The following is a 15,935-nucleotide window of genomic DNA, read 5'->3' as shown; positions in this document are numbered from 1 at the left end:
AGGGCCGGTGAGCCCCTGAGGAGGGCCGGGCACAGCCCGCGATGCCCGCCCGGCCGCCGCACTTCCCCTCCCCTCACGGGAGTGCGCGCCGCAGTCCTTGGGCGGACAGGTCGCCCTTAAGGCTGCCCCCCAGTCTCCCAGACCGCCTGCCCTCCGCGGAGCCTGGCCACCACCGCTGCCGTGCCCGCCCCCCCGGAGCGGCCCAGGAGAGAAAACCACCCCCAGCACCGCCGATTCCCCCCCCTCGCCAGCCGCCGGCGCCTGACGCCTCCTTAAGAGGCGGCGGTCAGCTGACGGATGGCGCCTCCCCCGCCGCCCGGGTGAAAAGTGCCGTTTGCCTGCAATGGGGAACGGGACCCTGCCTTAGCCGAGAGGGATGGCCGAGCCTGCGGGACCCCAGGCAACCGTAAGCGCGGTGCCTCCTCCTTACGCGCTCAACAGCGGCTCCTCCGCGGGGTGGGAGGGGAGGGCCGACAGAGCGGAGGGGTGCGCGGCTGCCGCGCCCGGCCCCGCGGGCAGGCAGGGCGCGGAGGGCCCGGGCCGGGGCGGTAGAAGCAGGCGCAGGGGCGGGCCAGAGCGCGGTGGTGAGGAGAGGTGCCGGCCGCCCTCCTTCCCCTGCGGCAGGACAGGCGTCTGTTTGAGAGCCCTCCTACGAGGGGCGTCGAGAACGGCGGCCGGGGCCGGGGGAGCGGAGCGGCGCGGCGTCTTCCCGCGGGGCGCCGCGTCAGGCACCTGCTGCCCGCCCGGCCGTGTCGGCGCCCCGCTGCGGGGGTCGTGGCCGCGGCCGCTGAGGGGGCCGCGCCGTCCCCTCGCCTCTCTGTCAGAAACACACTCGCTGTGCGGCGTCCGTCCTCCCCAAGCACATAAGCGCGTAAACCGAAGCTTTCATGAGGTAAAGACAGGCAGCGAGGGGTCAAAAAGCGTTTGCAACGCTCGCCGCGTGTGCCAGAGCGGGACAAGGTGTAATGCCGGAGGTGCGGGGCCATGCCTGTGGTGAGGGTGCAGCAAAACGAGAGAGAGAGAGAGAGAGACTGCAAAAGTTCCACAAACTGCTTTACTCGTTATCAGCCCCTCAGCCTTGGAGCGATAGGCTTGTGCTTGCCTCTGTCCCGTGTCGCTGGAACCGATTTTGGCAACAACTGCTGCAAGCTCTGCCATCTATCTCATTTACTTATCCCTGCATACTGTGTGTGGTGAAGCAATCCCTTTTGAAATGTATAGGGAAGTAAAACAATATATCTGTTAAGGAGAACTTTCACAAAATGTCTGTGATGGCAGCTTTTCTTTTTGGTCTGATATGAAAAAAAAAAACGTGCGTAAGAGTTCCCATTTGCGACTTACGGCAGGAATCTATTAGCATGTATTGGAAGTATGATCACAGACCGTGATCCCTTGTTTTCATGGGGTTACGTGTTCCTTTTCGGGGACAGACTTGCATACTTTGAGGGGTAGATGTCGACTTCTCGTCCTGGTTGACCTCTGGTCAGTTCCACTGCATCCTTTGGAGAAGCTGCTGCGGCAGTGGCATGACCGTGACCAGTTCCTGTGCTGGTGGTGGTTGTGCTTCCCCCCGAGTAGCTCAGTGGCTTGGACTGGTACGCAATCAGTTGTCTTCCCTGGAGCAGCCACTGAAAGTGGCTTTGAAATACCCTGCTGGGCTGAGAATTGGAGCTGCTGAGGGTCCAGCATCTGTTGGCTGCGTGACCCCTGCAGAACTGGTCAGAGCTTGTCTGTTGGCACCTTATGTCATAGCTCTGGGGAAAATTCCTTCGACCACCTCAACTGTGGACTGTGAAACTTTCAATTTGGAGGGTCCTTGCAGATGAAGGCATGCGAACTCTGAAACCACATAAAGGTCTAATCCCAAGTGAGATGCAATTGTGTGGGTAGGGCTTTTAATTCAGTGGATATTGATAGCAGGAAGATGGTCTTCTGCACCTCAGTAGGCTCAGATACTTACTGTATGAAACAGTTGATTCATAGGATCAGCTTCTTGGTGGTTATCAAGAGTTGTTCAGTGAACTAAGACTTTCAGAGAGAAAACATGAGCCTAAAACTGATGTGCTTATTTTATTTTCTTTCTCTTAGGGAGAAGGTTTTGAATGTACAATGTAGAGTTAAGTGCTCCTCTGCCATTGTTGTCTCTCAGAATCTCCACCTGGTTCCTCTATGACCACCTTTCTGCGCTGTCTTGTTCTGCTGTGACAGGGATACATAACAAAAGAGAAATGGAAATACTTATTTAAGGTTGAATCACATAATTTAATATCCTCCTGCATGGCCAGTTAATTTGCATTGGAAAAATACCAGTTTGACTCTTGGCAGCAAGTGCTGTTTATGACTTGTTTTTCTTAAAAGAATATGACAAAAAGCAAAAAAAAACCCCACACCAGACCAGTGCTGTTGCTTCACTAAGATTGCAGACTTGATTTCATTTTAACTTGAATGTATTTTATTGAACGTGGCTATCATAAGGCGCCCTTCTTGAATTTTCATGATACTTTGAATAGATTACTTTTGTCAGCTGGCCTAAAATAGCCAGAATAGGAAATGTTTCAGCCAATCTGGTGTTGTCTTAGTGTACTTCAGTGTGTCTACTTCAGCTTTTAGTCATACATAGGGGAAAAATAAGGAGTATGGAGTGAGCCCTGACTATTTCTTTCAGAGGCATTCCTGCAAAGCCATTGAACGGGCTTCACTGACATTTTGGGTAACATCTACTCTCTTCCTTGGTGTGTTTTCCTGGCAATACCATTGCACTGCCAAATCCAGTGCAATGTAGCAGTGACTTTCCAGGTGCACGTCACTTCAGCCATAATAGAAAATGGCTGTGTTTGAGTCTGTTTTAATTGATATGCAATGTTCATGTATGTGACAACTTCTGTGACTTGCATATAGGTTGGAAGAAGACAGTATTGGCAGTAGAACTGAAGCTGTTCTAGATACTTGGGAACTGTGAATTCAAATTGCATTATGTTAATTGACTGACTTGGGCTGGAAGATATCAGGGCTAGACTTGCATAGCAGCCAGAGAAGTAGGTGTCTCCTGCTTTAACTCAGAAGTCCAAGTGTATGAAAACTGACTACAAAATACGAGAAATTACTTAGTTTCGCATGGAAACTTTCTAGCATAACATGTAGAAGCTCAGTGTATGCTACGGCCTGTGGTTAGTGTGTAGAGATGGGAGATTGAGTTCAAATTTATTTTTCACCTGGTACAAAATACTGCTGTGGATCAAAGTCTCCTTATCCTTCAGGGCAGTATCCTAAGAAGGGGAGTGACCTCGAGGGAGCAAAACTGAATTTTTGACTAATTTTTTACTTGACATTGATGGGGAAGCCCATGTTTCAGTGGCTGCCCTAAAAAAAAAAAGTACATGTCAAAAATATCTGTGCCTTATAGCCTGAAGGAGGTTTAACTAATAAAATCAAGTACTTCTCTACGGGTCTGGTCCAGCTGGTGTTTCAGCTCCCAGCTAAAGCCTGGGGGGCCAGTCAAGAGACACATTTTTAAATTGGGTTTACAACTGGTCTGTTTTTGTTTAGTTTGCCTCTTTTTAAACAGAAGCTCTGTATAATCTCTGGAAGGATTTATCTTTGACTTCACGGACAGCGGCAGCAGAATTGGCTATCATCTTCCTGAGAGGTGATGAACTCTCTTTTGTGTGCTTGCCATGCCTCAGTGAAACAACTGCTTTTCTCACTAGATTGAAAAACAAATCCCAGAACTTGTCTTAGTAGTGGAAATGATCTCATCACTGCCCTAGGTTATAATAACGTGATGTAGTAACTGAATACTTTCAAAAGAATTCTCTCTCTCTTTCTTTTAAAAAAAAAAAACAACAAAAAAAAAACCCCAAAAAAACCAAACCAAAAAAAACCCACCCAACACTCTGGTATTCAGACTTTCCTGAGGGCTTTCGTTTACTGTTTACCTCAGAGAAATGATATGAATTTCCTGACTGTACCAATTCCAGCAGCCTGTGTGTCAATGTCTGGAGTAGTATTACTCAGCTCGTGGTACAGGGACGGGAGGTGGTCTCTAGGACATGTGAAAGTGGTCCATGAAGCAGGAGAAAACAAGGCACTAAGAAGCTCCAAATATTTTTTTTTTTTAAACAGATTGTAGGAAAATGAGAAGTAACTAACAATGAATATTTAAACTTTATTTTTTTTTTTAAATGGAAAATGTTATGGCAATAGAGAGAATTGATCCCTTGGAAAAGTCAACTAGTTCTTCAGCTTAAAAGTATTGTATAGAATGAGATGATTTCTTTAAAAAAAAGACCACAGTGTTGGTGAGGGGAAAAGTATCGGACATATGTTGGTAGATGATGGGGCCATCGCTGTACAGATTTTATTCATTTTCTTTAATCTTAGTAATGAAATCCACAGGCTGTCGCCAGTGGTAACTCTGAAGCCTGTGTTGGTTCTGTATCAGTTGACAGGGACATGGACACTGCAGTTTTTCTTCCAGTATGTTTTCCTTTCCCAGGGAGATGGTTGCAGAGATGGTGCTTTCCATCTCAGCTCATGACTTTGCTGCATGCTGGGGCTTCCAAGACTGTCCCTATGTGTAGTGATGGAAGCTTTTGGGATCTGGACTGCAAGTACAGATGTTGTAGAAGTCAATGTGTGGGTTGCCCAGACTCTTCAAGTAATCTCTGGAGGAAATACAGGCGCTTCTAGGATAAAATTAGTGTGATCCTAAAGCAGATATTCAAAAGGACACATAAATGATATGCTAGGAGTGCCTCTTTCTCTCTGCTGGCTAAGTACAGATGAAGATTTTTGTATGATAGGTGTTTGATGTTAAGTGAGGTGAATCCTGCCTCTGGGCTCTGTGTCTCTGAGCACAGTAGTCTCCTGGGCAGACTGCATAGCTCTATTTTTAAGTTAAAAAGCACTCTTTTTAAGTTTTGAGATGCAGTCTCCTTTCAAATGAGTGGTAGCATTGGTAATGGTGCATCCTAAGGCGGAGCGCAAAGAATATAGTGCATCTTTTTGTCTGCTGATAACAAAATTACTTTGGCAGGCATTTATAGGCTTAATTACTAAATTAAATGTTGGTTATTGTTATACTTTGAGCATCCTAAGGTGGAATATATTTTTTGAAATATAAAGTAGGGTGTTTGCAAACAAGAATCCTTGTCTCTCCATTATTCCAGCTTTCATCCCTAAAAAGTGTATTTAGGAAGGAGACAGAAAATACAGGGTAGTAAGCTTCCACATACACAAGTTCAGAACTATACATGATTTGACTTGGTCACATTTGTGTTTTTTGTGGTTATCTGATAGTAAAGTCATTGAACTGACTCACCTTTGATGTTTATCTAAAATTTTCCTTAAGATGATCTCAGCATAAATCAGTAAAATTTTTATTTCTTTTCCTACTAGTATTGTCAGTTATAACAGTACTTATATCCTTAGCCAAGATCTGTAGGAATGTGCACTTTTAAAATAAATTGTCCTTTTATATTCACAGTGACTATAAAGTTACGTATTTATTTGCACGCACATACTCAGCGTATAATGAGATCTGTACAAATGTGTCTAATTGTGATAAGTGGCAGTCACAACCCTCAAGGGATTGCATTTTAGGAGACATGAATGATGAACCGGACTGATGCGTGGAGCACAGGGAATGCCTTTGTATGGGCTGTCTCATCTGTCTGGTCCAGTGCGTCAGCCAGACTATTATATAGAAAGATCTGGCTTTTGGAAAGCCTTGTAGGTTAAGTGTGGAGGCTTCTTTTAGTTTGTTTGTTTAATTTTTTTCTCTTTACTACCTTGTCTGTGTCTCCAGGATATAGTTTGTAAATGGGGCTTACCTACTACAATTGTATTTCTCATGCATTTAACTTGCTGTACTGTCAATTGGATGCTAAAAATAAATGCCCCCAAGTAGCATATTCATTTTGGCCTGTTCCAAAGCACATTAACGTCAGTGGGAAAACAAACAATGCTTGTGGGCAATTGTTGTACCAAACACGGAGAAGCTCTGGCTGTGGCCTGAACCATTACTTTGCATGCTCTGTCAGAAAAAAATGTGCCTTTGTTTTCAACATGCAAAAGTGGAACTCTATGCAAAATCAGCAGCTGCTATCTAACACTGCAGTCCTGTTAGAAAAAAAGCCACAGAACTACCAATCATTTTGGGGAGAACGTGACTGTGTATATACTCTTGGAATGTTACTAATTAGAAATTTTCTGGTTGATACTCTTGTGTACCATCTTTTAAAAATAAACTATAAGGGAGAACTGCAAAAGACAATGCACTTTTGAGGCGCTTCTGTTCTTAAAAGTTTCGTAAATATGGATGCCTGCTTAAATGAACTTTTGTACTTAAATTCCTTTTTCCAAGAACCCCAAATTTATTAATTTAATGAGCTCTTCAACTCTGCTGTGGCCTAGTGAATATAGATTTAATTTTTATAAGGATGTTTTTGATAAAGAGAAAATAGTTTCTTCCTAGTCATTAAGGCAAATCTGAATCAAAATTATGTATAAAAACCTGAAACCATGTCTCATAGTCTCACCTTAGACATTCTCCCCTCCCAAATCCACAGTGTTGTGGAAAAAATGGCCACTATAATTACGGTGAGTTTTATTAGGTATTGTTGTCTGAAAAAAACCGTAAGGCATGAAGTTTTGGGTTCTTTTGGGGCTTATATTCTCTGTTCTTCTGATGATTATCTCGTGTAATTAGGAACTGAAATAATGCAAGCATGAAAAAGATGTTTGATACGGAAAAAGTGGAAGGGAACCACGTTTTCTTGCTTGTAAAACTTTTTTTTTTTTCACCAGTGAATGCAAAGTAGGGAGGATCATATGAACTGAGCCTGGCTTCTCCTTCCAGTTCTTCCTTCTCTTTAAAATTACTGTTTTATACAGGTCTGGTTATGATCTGCTGTAATGCTGTATAAAAGTTTCCGAAAGAAGGTCAGAACGGATGATGGTGCCAAGTAGAGAAGTAGAGCAGAGCAGGACAGTGCTGGCTAACATGCTGCTGTGTACAGGAGGAGAGCGATGTCCAACCTGTTTTCTGCATAGTTCAGATGAAGAATTTAATCCTGAATTTTTCGTATGCTAGAGTAGAATGTTGGTTGTGGGGCAATCCTTCTTCTTAGTATCACTTGCTATGCATAAATGAAGGGCCAGAGAAAGAACAAGCATTGGGCGTGAGGGAGACCAAAATTCACATGCCTGCTCTGAAATGAAGAATGTGGGAAGGTGAGCATTAGTCTTCCCCACCTGAGAGTGACCTGGCCACCTACAGACTGGCAATTTTGAATTAACGTCAGTTTTGAGTATAAGATGTGATAAACTCTCCCCAAAAGAGTTTTATTAAAACTGATGTGCTTCTCTAGCGACAGCTTTTTTGCTTTGGCAAATTGACATTTTCTGAATAAAAACTCCTCTTGAAAAGTGCTTGAACATCTCCACTGGGTATTCATCTGTCCTGTATTATGTATCAGTCATTTCCCTTTCAGCACAGAGAGGGCGCATTAAATAGTGTTTTAATATGCTGAGGGGGAGTTTGAGTTGGCAAGGGAGGTAGTAAGCCCTCGATGTCTTAAGAAACGGTTAAATTAAAAGCTTAGACAGTTTGGTAAGAGAGTAGTCATAGTTCACCTAAGTTTTGATGAACTTTCTCTGGGTGACCAATCCTACGTGCCTCAGAGAAGAGCGTGAAAGTCCCCCTTGTGTCCCTAATTTTGCAAAGCTGTTTTAACAAGGGAATATGCAAATTTGGGGTTGCTTCCTAACTTTGACTGCTGTCCATTTGTTTCTTGAGTCATCGTTTGTGGCTCCTTAGTGAATTAGATTGTTTGTTTGTATCTCATTCCTGAAGGCCACATTTAAGATCTGAGCAGCTAGCATTTTTTTTTTTTGTTAGTTTTGTGGTTTTTGTTTGCTTTATGTAACCAGTGATGTAGCTAACCTTTTGGTACTGGTAGAATTAAGTGAAGTTTGACATATCTTCTTGCTTATGATAAATAGAAAAAATTCCAGTAATTTTCTTGACTCAAAATTTTATTTCCGGTTTTAGCGACCTCCACAACCTTAGTTGGTAACGTTGTGTATCTGTTAATAGTGGCTTGGATCCTTCCCCCCATCCTCTCAGGGGTTGGCTGTGTTGTTAACAGTAGCAATTGAGATAGTTTTCTAAAAATGAAGCAAGCATTACCCGATTCAAAACTTTCTTTCTAAATCATCAGCGTGATTGCACTAGAGCTCTTGCAGCAGCTTGGCGTTTTTGCTGTGTCACTCTGAACCCAGTGGAAACGGTGGAGCAGAAAACTCCAGCCCTTTCGAAGCAGCTGCTGTAGCCCCGGGAAAAGAGCAGATGAAGGCGCTTGTTGGTTGGAGCATGGATGGCAGAGGCGACTGGCGAACAGAGGGAGCTTCAGAGAAGTCGTGAGAGGCATGGTAAAAGAGGAAGCTCAAGAAGGGGCAGAATAACGTGCCCCTCCCTTGTGCAGCCGCTGAGCAGGAAGATAGCTTGCTGCTTACTCTCTCCAGCTGGGAGAGGAGGGCTGTGGAGGAGGAGCTGCAACGAAGTCTGTCTTAAATTTGTAGAGAAAATGAAAACCCCTGAGTAAATGACTTTGCTGATGTAAGTTTGGCCTCAAGCGCAAGCTGGTAACCCAGGAGCTTTTTTGTAATTTCTCAAAGCCTGGGCTGAAGACTTCTTTGGCTAGAGGCTTGGCTGTGTGGGTTCAGGCAGGCTGTGCCCAGACTGTTTCGCTTTGTGTGGAAGCCAGATGTTAGATAGAAGATGATGACCGCTGGTATTGAGGCACTTTCTGTTGCAAAAGTGTCCAACCACAGACTTCTCAAGAAAATGGAGAGGGCAGTTGGGCTATCTTGCTAGGTCTGATTAGAAAGTTATTTATATACAAAAAATCCAAAGAAATTTACCACTTAATGTCTCCCGTCAAGAGTATAATACATGCAGTAGGAAGGTCTACATTTGCCTTCGTGTCTAAACGTTTGTGTGTAAAACATACATTTATATTTCTTAAACTCCAGCTTGGCAAGGGCCATAAAATATTTCCATATGAATTTTACTAACATCTTTTAAAAGAGGCTGAAAAATCTCAACGTCAGTTTCTTCATGACTACTTTTACTAGAAAGCCCTGACAAATTTCTTTGAGTCACTCTACTTTGTCATACTATTAATGTTATGACCATGTAGACTGAAGGAAGTGCAGCACAGTTGTCCCTTTTATTGCAGACAGTGACCAGAGCTCATATTTTGAGTAAATAGTCCAAAACATGAAAGTTGTAATGTTGAGTCATGTTGTACAGACACTATGAGTGTAAGATGACAAAATACCTTTTTGTGTGCAGTCCTTTCTCCATCCCTGTGGTGCCAGCATGACAGTAGCCTCTGTGTCCTGGCTGGTGTTTGCACTGAAATGCCAGGAAATTCAGGAAAAAAAAAAGAGCAGTTTGGATAACTTTCTCTGGATAGAAATTGAATTGAAAAACAATTAGAAAATGTATTTAAAGGAAATGTTTGCTTAACTTTCAGCTACGTTTGTTTTATTGTTGACATGTGTTATCTAAACAGAAGCCAGCTGTTAATTTCAACAGCTGCTTGCATTTTTAGCTATTATTGTGGTTGATCTTTTTTGTTTAACCACTGCATAGCTAATGCAGAAGGATTGTCGTCTGCAGTTGAAGCCTGAGAGCGTTGGGCAGCTTTGCATGCATTGCAGCAGCTTGTTGCTTCCCCTAAAAGTCAAACACAAACACTTAGGAAAAATACTAGAATAAATTTTTATTTAAAGGTTTTATTTATTTATTTATTTATTTTTAACCATCCTAATTTTACAGCAGGGAAGCAAAAGAAGGAATGAAGGCATAGATAAGTTAAAGATCTGTAAGAATCAAACTGTCATTATTTTAGTGAATTTTTCAAAAGGCATTGGCCCAGAAATACTTAGAAGTTGGATGACATCCCTGTTTTCACCAAGAGAGAGTGAAGGATTTGGATTGAGATCTTTGGAGTCTAAATCTAGTGCCCTAAAACATTCAGCAACAGTTCTTTCCACAGTACCAATGAGGCTTCTTAAAGGAGGTTTTGACAGGCAACAGCTCTTGACCAGCACACTGCAGCACAGTAGAGGAAATGGAAAGTTTTGCCAAAGATCCTGGTAAGGATCAGATACAGGGGAGTGGATTTTTTTGGGTTTTTTTGTTTTGGTTTGGTTTAGTTTTTTTGGTTTTTTGTTTTGTTTTGTTTTCCTTCACTTAAGCTTTAAAGGTATATATTCAACAAATGACTCTGTCCAGTCAGGTGTTGCACTTCAGTTGCATATCACTTAATTTTAGAAGTTATTATTTAAGTGTTTGTTTTTTGGCAACACTTTTAAAGCTGCCACTGGTTTTGAGTTTTTCCCTTTCAGAGAGCCTGGCTCAACGTCTCAAATGTGCTAGGTACTCAGGGCAACATTATCTTGAGGTGTGAGTTTTTGCTCTCTGCTGCCTTAAGTTGGGGTTCCAAAAGTAAGAATACCCTTAAACGAATAACTGTCATACATAAAAGATTTATTTGTGGAATAACTAAATTCCAAAAATCCTAATGTAAAGAAATGCTGGGCAACTTTAATCTTGCTTTCTCTGAATTGCAGGATGCCTGTAACAAATAGCGTGCATAGACAACCTTCTTGAAATGATTTAAATAATAGGTAGACTTGACTAGTGCACTGTAATTGTTTTTACGGGGAATATATCCTAATATTTCTTGTTTTTCATGGAACTTCCATCAGATTTTTCACGTTCTTCTTTAGTTTTTGGCATTCTTGCTGGAAAAACAAGTTAGCTGCTTCCCACATAAGCCTACAGGGAATCTGACCTGTACACAGGGGTAATTACTGATTTACTGCTTGAGGTTTTTTGACAAATTTTGAGACTGCCATCTGAAGTATCTGTCTTGTGGCTTGGATTTCTGTAGAAAAAGACAGTGATCTTTGCTATTTAAAAAAAAAAAATATTCTTGGAGTCCCTCAGCTGAGATTATTATTATTTTTTTATTGCTAGTGCAATTTCAATTGAAGTAAAATATAAGACACTGGAGAAAAGTGTAACATAAAGGTATTAACTCAAGGAACTCCTTCATTCTCGGAATAAATTAACTCCTTACTTTGAATTGACTCAGTTCCACTTTTTAATATTTCTGCAAGTTCACCATGCAGTACAATCATGTATGATGAGATGGCTTTTTCTCATAACATCTTGCAAACTGTTGCAGTGAGTGTTTCTTGTTAACTGTCCTTTGCGTAAGCGCTATAATTGTAAGATAAACCATCATGCTCTGAATCAGTTGCCTCTTCCTTCAGGCCTGTAGTTAGTGTTCATCATGGTGAAAATACAGTACTTGGCTGTGTAGGAACTGTACTGGGGACTTCCTTGACCGATGTGAAATAGGTGCAGGTATTCAGGCAGAAATCCTTCCAGCCTCTTGAATGTTTCTCTTCATAGGGTCATTCCTTGCAGATTGTAAGATTGGGATTATTATTTTTTTTTTTTTTCCCCTCTTGGAATAAGTCCAGCTTAATAAGTTTATTTTATTAGGAGAGCTGAGTCTGATTTCCCCTGACTCACCAAGTCTTGCCTGCTGTGACAGATGGTTACTGTAACATGGAGTGAGTTCTCCAGGAGGTACTGGGCAGCTGTATATAGAGAACCGGCCTGATTATATTACCACTTCTGTCTTCCTTGCTTTTGGCCTTTAAAGTAGCCTCCAGCACTAGATAAGGTGTAAATTTACCTTACTCGAGATTTCTGCGATGTTTCCAGAGTTTTAGCCCTGCTAGTATACTTTATCGCTCTCTCCTTCCATTGACAGGAAATCCTAGTTACTCTGTGTCACCTGTAGTTTCGGTAATTGCTTACAGGCTGACAGGTCATCTTTTAGAAAGGGATTCACGATCTTTTCATCTGTTACGTCTTTAGCAGGAAGTCAAATGTGGTTTCCCAATCTTAAAATCTCCTGTCTAGCTATTTATGCTGTCTCAACTTCCTTGCCAAACTTCACCCCAGAGCATCCTCCAAAAATGTGGCACAAAGGTTGAGCTTTTTGCTTTTTGCAAATCCTTTCTTCCACCCATGCTCTCTTAGCAAGGCATGGAAAGAACAGCTGTTGCACATCAGCAAAGCATATACTTTTTCATTTGTGATGAAAATTGAGTGATGGGTGCTCTACACAGAGTAAGAGGTAAACCTCTTGTGTGGGAAGACCTAAATTAAGAAATAACATTACAGTGATTTTCCAGGATTGTAGAAAAGATCATGTAGAAACAGATTATTTGTTTTTTCTGTTATACAATCACAGGATCAATCTGTAACCAAATAAAATTCTGTAATCTGATTTGATAAAAATGGATGGCGACATTCATACCAAAAGCCTGAGTCAATACTTAGCTTATTCTATACCCCTTACTCTTATCATATTAGATTGAGCATTAATGACTGTACTGGTGAGTCGCACTTATTCACTTATTTTTTAATTGTCTGTGTTGTTACTTTTTGAGAAGTGTTGGCTAGCTTTATATAAACAATCTGCCGTTTTCTTACAATCTTGAGGACGTATTCTGGTGGTGATACTATACTGTGTTGTGCTTTACTCATTTTTCAGAGCTTTTCCACTCGATGAGAATAACTGTGGACTAAGTTCCTGCTCAGCATGAAATGGGAAAATCTCATTATTCTTCATATCCTGTGAAGCTGAATTATCTGTAGGAATTTACTGGATCAACACTGAGAATGAAAATGTTCCAGTAATAATCTGTGTGTGTGTGTGTGTGTGTAACCTTTTTGTGTAATTGCTCTTATTGTTGGTCTTTAGAAATAATCTCTTATCGACTTCACACTGCCACCTCAAGTGAAAAAGTGAATCATATCACAGAAGAGTCTTGATCTAAACAGTGATCCATCTATCCACTAATAGCTTGTTATTTTTGATATCTGAAACTGTGCCTAACAATTAAATGCTCTTGGGCTGACAAAAGTAGAGTTTGCTTTTGGGTGGAAGGGAGATTTGAGAGTTTAGCAGAAAGCTGTCTCTGTATTACAGGACCAAGCTAAACTGTGCCCTGTTCAAGAGGCTGTGTTTGCTATGGTGTTTTGTAAACTTGGATATTTGTCAGTAAAACATCAAGAAATATATCATTAATCGGTCTGGCTAGCTTAGTTAATTTCAGTGATACTGTATGAATTGACAGAGTTTGTGCTTGTGTTGTTGCAGAGGCGCTGCCTGCAAGGTGCTTTGCTAGTCCTTTAGGGAGGAATGCTATCAGCCCTGGGAACAGCACAGTTCACAGATGACAATATCGCCAGATATCAGGGAAACAAAAAAATACATGTTAATAATATTAAAGTACCCTTGAAGATCTGCTGAGAGGTGCTGCTTCCCCTGCAATCTGTCCAAGGTTGGCCTGCCGCCAGCTTCAGCTCGAGTTCTGTTCTTTGTATGCGCTTGTGATACGGTCCTAGTTGATGATTTTTTTGACTAGGCTTTGTGGGATGGACGGTGTATAGTGGCAGTGTTAAGTGAGATAATTTTGGGATTGCAGCTCTATTTACTGCAGATGTTTGAAGTAAACATTTGTCAAGACTTTGTTTGTGGCTCTTGATGAGTTTAATACGTAGCTTCTGTTAGTGCTGTATTTTTAGCTCCGTTGCCACACTAAGATTTTAGATACAGAAATACGTTAGTTTGCTTAATCCTGCAAAGGGTGTGGTGTAATTATATCAGGGTCAAGTAACTCTGATTTGAATTAAATCCACTGTAAAGGACGTAAGTATTCAAGTCACTTAAACATAGATGTCTGATACCGCTGCAGATGTGCTGCTGGCTTCTGGCAATGCGTGGATGTCTGTCCATCTGCGAGCCCCAGGGTGCCTCCGGTATGCTCATGTGTCTGAAATGCACTGGATGCCTTGTCTTTTGGTACCTGCTTCTGGTGATCACATCCTGAAAGACTGTCATTAAGACAGCAAACCAAGAGCTCCAATTTGGAGCAATACCAACATAACTAGGGCTGGGATCTGTTGTGCTGTTGGTTGGATCTCTATGGAAAACCTGGATATTAGGCTTTGCGTGTCACATCAGGGTCTAGTCGCTCCCTGGCCCTTTTCTCCCTGTTCAGAGACTCTGCCTGTATATCTTTTAGCTTGCAGTTTGTGCGTCTGTATTTGTGATACAGTTGTTAATTATGTGATTACATATTTGTCTGCATGATCTTTGCCTCATTCAGCATGGAGGACAGATGGTGCTTGGGGATTGATTACGGCTCTGTAGTCAGAGAGGTTGTTGTTTTCAGGGTCACAAATGTGTTCCCTGCAGATGTTGAAATAAATGAGGCAGGGGGTTATAGGAAAAGACAAGATGATCTCATGTCTAAGCCAGTCGACCAGTTGAGTGATGATCTGGAGAACTGGAACTCTGCCTCTAGGATGCTCGAAAATAATTCAAACCAGGCTTTTTTGTCCTAGGCCTGACCCATTTTCTTATTTCTGCAGATAGAGCAGTATCCTCAGCTTGGTTTCATGTATCCTATCAAAATGAGCGTGGTACCTTGTTGGTACTTTACTGTGCAGTTATGGGAAATGGTGTGTTTTCTGTTTTATGACTTGCAAATTTACTCTTCGTTACAGTGATTGAATAGCCCTCACTGGTCTCTTCTCTTGTTTGCCTTGGAAGTTTGCAACAGTTCCTCAAAAACTGACATGGCAGGGCTTGTTTATCAAGGTTGTTTAATATCCTCCTTTAAGTAGGACCCAAGGTAAAATAAGCTTGAATATAACAAAACAGCTATACAATACGCCTATAAACACAGTGGTACTTCTCTGCCATCTGCCTGTTTATGCCACTGCTGAATTTGGCTGATAGAATTTAAACAAAAAAAGTCTTTGTAATTATTATTACACTAAGAGAAATAATGGTGGATTTCCATGTCTTCCTTTAAGTCTGAAAAGCTACTTGCTTTCTGTGATAAAGATGGCTTGTTCATGTTGCCCTGGCATTGAGCTGCCTTGAATGAAAGCTATGAACTGAATGCATATTAAAGTCTTTCTTATTCGGATTTAGATTAAAAACAAATAAATAAAACCAGGGTAATTTCTACCCTCAAGCTATTGTTAGAGCTGGCAGGATCAAAAAAGGGATATTGTAATGTTTTAGTGATCATAAAAAAACAAACTTTTTCTGGAAATGCCTGCATATAATTGCTCAAGAGCAAGGATTTGGGAATGACACAAATCACCGTTCTTCAAGGTTTATTCTGCCCTTTCAAAATTGGGGATTAGGAATCATTTCCTTGAGATCAAGGCCCATATGGTGCTTTTTTTTTTTTTTTCCTTTTCAATCTGAAACATCTACTGATGGTTCAGGAATAATAAGGAACAACCTCTCCTAATATACTTCGATGGTTGGAAACAGTTCTGAAGTTTAAGGCTTCTTATGGCCCCTGATTTCAGTAAAAATCTTCATTAAGTGTTCAGAAAATGTTGGCCTATGAAGAGCCTGTGTAAGTCCTGCCAGCTGGTATGCAATTTGTCCATCAAAGCCTCTTGCAGATCTCTGTAGACAACTGAGGTGGACAAGGAGGTTATACACAGCTTCAGTTGGAATTCCCTTCCCAGGTTTACAGAGGGCACTATTGCTGTTTGTTTATAGTTAAATGAGCAGCTGCCAAATTGAACTCTCCTGTGCTGTTGCTGTGAATTACATGCTGGAATTTGTTTTCTTTTATTTTCGTAGATGCAGTTAGGTGCAACTCTGGGAATTTACAGAAAAAGCTGTAGAAGCTTTGCAGAAAAAGCTTTCAAAGTGAAGTCGGTATGAAAAGATGCATCAAAATGACTAAAAAGACCCTTACTACAAAGGGTTGCAGTTGTCTGGTGCATGTTGCTGACTGTT

The sequence above is a fragment of the Numenius arquata genome, chromosome 8, assembly GCF_964106895.1.
Source record: "Numenius arquata chromosome 8, bNumArq3.hap1.1, whole genome shotgun sequence".
Taxonomy (NCBI): Eukaryota; Metazoa; Chordata; class Aves; order Charadriiformes; family Scolopacidae; genus Numenius; species Numenius arquata.
The sequence above is the reverse complement of the archived record's forward strand: the minus strand, read 5'-3'. Positions refer to the sequence as shown.